The sequence below is a fragment of the Phocoena sinus genome, chromosome 18, assembly GCF_008692025.1.
Source record: "Phocoena sinus isolate mPhoSin1 chromosome 18, mPhoSin1.pri, whole genome shotgun sequence".
NCBI classification, from domain to species: domain Eukaryota; kingdom Metazoa; phylum Chordata; class Mammalia; order Artiodactyla; family Phocoenidae; genus Phocoena; species Phocoena sinus.
The window spans coordinates 23,941,738-23,945,489 of record NC_045780.1 but is presented as its reverse complement, the minus strand read 5'-3'; the positions used below and the strand labels follow the sequence as shown (position 1 = coordinate 23,945,489).

The window sequence follows — 3,752 nt, the reverse complement described above, 5'->3', positions numbered from 1 at the left end:
CCTCTCAAGGGTCCAAATAACTTGCTTAACTGTACAATTTAGTCTCCCCAAAATAAGGAGAGAAGAAAATTCTCTTCTGGTCCATTCTCTAGCCTTCAGGGATACTGCTAAGATAAAGCTTCCCAGAGGTTTCTAACATAACTGTTTGTGTTGGACAAAAACCATGTGTCATCTCTGTCAGAATATCCACACCAATTCCTATGGAAAGAGAAGGAAACGAATCAATATTCATGAAATCCTTGTTACATTTGGTCAAGTTCTGTTGGAGACAGAGTCAAGAAAGTTCATCTCTCCTCCTTTGGAAATCTACAGTGACCATCACTGGAGCTTCCATGCACACAAACTTCCCACTGACAAGAGTAAGAGGTAAGCTAATTAAATAAAGTTGGAACATGCTGCTTAATTTCTTCATCAAAAAGGCCCTCCCTTGTTTGGTGCATATTTGTTCAATGGAATTACCTTGCGGCTCTAACTATGCCACACTGGTGATTGCTTTAAAAGATGTGTTACCTTCTCTTTTCTAATGACTCTTCACTCTTTCCCCTGGGTAACTACTGTCTAATAACGATTTTAAAATATTATCTGTATGCTGATGATGCCCGAATCGCAAATCTCCATCCCTGATTTTTCGCTTGACTTCCAGACTTTTATATGCAACTTCCCACTTGATGTATCAATTAGGATGATGAATAGAAATCTCAAACATGAGCCTTTTAAAAAACAACTCTTGATTTCCATCCTAATACCTATTTTTCTCACAAGCATCTGCTCACTTGCTCAAGCCCCAGATCTAGGATTCATCCTTGATTATTTCTTTGCTTCTCCATCAGCAACTGCTGTCCAAACTGGCCTCCAAAATGAATAATGAACAAGTAAAAACTTAAATTAATATTAATTAACATAGTGATAAGTGTCATGAAGACTATGAATCGGGGTGATATTAGAGGAAGGAGTGGGTTGTACTTTTGGTAGGGTAGTCAGGGAAAGCCTTTTTAAAAAAATATTTATTTTGGCTGCATCGGGTCTTAGTTGTGGCACACGGGATCTTCATCGCAGCGTGCGGGCTCTTTGTTGCAGTGCACAGCTTCTCTCTAGTTGTAGCGTGGTGGGCTGCAGAGCGCATGGGCTCTGTAGTTGTGGTGCATGGGCTATCTAGTTGTGGCTCGCAGGCTCTCTAGTTGTGGCGCACAGGTTTAGTTGCCCCAATGGCATGTGGGATCTTAGTTCCCCAACCAGGGATTGAACCCGTGTCCCTTGCACTGGAGGGTGGATTCTTAACCACTGGACCACCAGGGAAGTCCCAGGGAAAGCCTCTTTAGGAAGGTTGAAAATTCTGTCATCTGGACATCTGGATGGAGACGTCCATTCCAGGCAGAAGCAGCAACTCTCAGGAAAGAAAGAAGGCTGCTTTGAATGAGGGGGAAAGTACCATAACCTCTGGTTGCAAAGGGAGATAGGAGTCAACTCCTATGGGACCTTTAAGCCAAAAATAAGGACTTTGGAGTTTACCTACCCAAGTGCAATAGCAAGTCATCAGCAGGCTTTAACCTGGGGATGACAAGATATATTTTATTTTAGAAGATCACTCAAGATCCTACAGACAACATTAGCTGAATTCAGTTGCTTCCTTCCATTACCATCACTTCCACACACAGATACTATTGATCCAACTGAAAACACACAGAAATGCTGTGTAAAAGCACAGAGCAATAATAGAGAATACATAATCAACTCAGAAGAAGGAAGGAAAGAAAAGGAGAGCAAGGAAGAGAAAAGCCTTAAGAAACCAAGATGAAAAAAGAACTCAAACACTGAGTGGTAATTCTAATAACTGTTGAGAAGCCCAAGGCGGCATGGGTATGGATATCAGCCCTGGATGCTAGAGCTGGGAACAGAGTCAGATGGCGGTGGGAGAGGGGTCGTAGGAGGGGTGTGTTCTACCCTGAAGGTAGGAAAAGGAGATATGGCCCAGGGGCAGTGTGAGGTAGGAAAAAATTCCTGCACGGAGCAAAGTTCCTGAAAGAATTTCCCTGTCTGGATAAAGAGGACTAGAAGAGCTCCACCCATCAGCTCAGGGAAGAGAAAAGGAAGCTTACAAATTGCTGGGAATTTAAATGGAAAACAAATAAAATCTTTCGTGAAATTGAAACCCCACACGAGAAAGGGCATCAGAAGTTACAATGCATAGGGAGTGTAATAAACTCAAGCCAAGAGGATATTATAAAAATTTCTCTACTACTGCTGAACCCCTGAAGCCCAAGCAAAAGTGAATGCAAAATTGAGCCACAAGGGAGTGCTTGACTTACATGGGGAAAACAACCCCAGTTTAACAAGCGTTCACAATAAAAAATTACAAACCACACAAGAAATAAAACCATTTGAAGGAGAAGAGCAGACACAACCATTAATAGACTTAATACCACACATTGTAGAGTAGTTGACAAAATCTGAAAGAGATTATAAAATAAGAATGGAAACTAAAATCAAAGAGCTGGCACTAGGAAAAAGAAGAGACAAGTTGAAAACAAAAACCAAACACATACTGCTTTAAACATTAAACAAATTACTTATGCCATAACAATCTTAAGAAAGAAGCACAAAGACGGAGGTCTCACACTTCCTGACTTCAAAACATATTACAGTGCTCGCTATGGCAGCACATATACTAAAACTGGAATGATACAGAGAAGATTAGCATGGCCCCTGTGCAAGGATGACACACAAATTAGTGAAGCGTTCCATGTTTTTCCAGGCCTTAGCGAGAAGAGAGCAGCATCCTAAACGGACCACGACAATGATCAGTTGCCAGAGCTGCCAGTGTCCCAGACCTCACAGTGAGCCACAGCGACCCCCCTGCCTTCACAGGTGACCCTCCGACACTAACAGGTCCACCCACCCACAGCCCATCACCTTCTGCATTTCCTCCGTGACCTCCTGCTTCAACTCTTACTCTTCTCTCATCTTCCTCACAGCAACCAGCCATACTGTTCTTCCTCAAATCAGAGACTAACCTCAACATTCACAGAAAGATAGACAAGATGAAAAGGCAGAGAGCTATGTACCAGATGAAGGAACGAGATAAAACCCCAGAAAAACAACTAAATGAAGTGGAGATAGGCAACCTTCCAGAAAAAGAAATCAGAATAATGATAGTGAAGATGATCCAGGACCTCGGGAAAAGAATGGAGGCAAAGATCAAGAAGATGCAAGAAATGTTTAACAAAGACATAGAAGAATTAAAGAACAAACACCTAGAAGAATTAAAGAACAAACAAACAGAAATGAACAATACAATAACTGAAATGAAAAATACACTTGAAACAGGGCTTCCCTGGTGGCACAGTGCTTGGGAGTCCGCCTGTCGATGCAGGAGACACGGGTTCGTGCCCCGGTGCAGGAAGATCCCACATGCCGTGGAGTGGCTGGGCCCGTGAGCCATGGCCGCTGAGCCTGCGCATCCGGAGCCTGTGCTCCACAACCAGAGAGGCCACAGTAGTGAGAGGCCCATGTACCGCAAAAAAAAGTAATAATAATACACTTGAAGGAATCAATAGCAGAATAATTGAGGCAGAAGAATGGATAAGTGAACTGGAAGACAGAATGGTGGAATTCACCGCCACAGAACTGAGTAAAGAAAAAAGAATGAAAAGAAATGAAGACAGCCTAAGAGATCTTTGGGACAACATTAAACGTGACAACATTTACATTATAAGGGTGCCAGAAGGAGAAGAGAGAGAGAAAGGACCCGAGAA

The 3,752-nt window shown here is 42.6% G+C and overlaps 1 non-coding gene across 1 annotated transcript; it reads left to right on the top strand.

Moving 5' to 3' along the window:
* The first annotated feature begins 2,641 nt into the window (after window positions 1-2,641).
* On the top strand, window positions 2,642-2,748 carry LOC116743361. The gene has a single exon (XR_004346749.1). It is a non-coding gene; the product is annotated as a U6 spliceosomal RNA (small nuclear RNA).
* The last annotated feature ends 1,004 nt before the right edge of the window (window positions 2,749-3,752 follow it).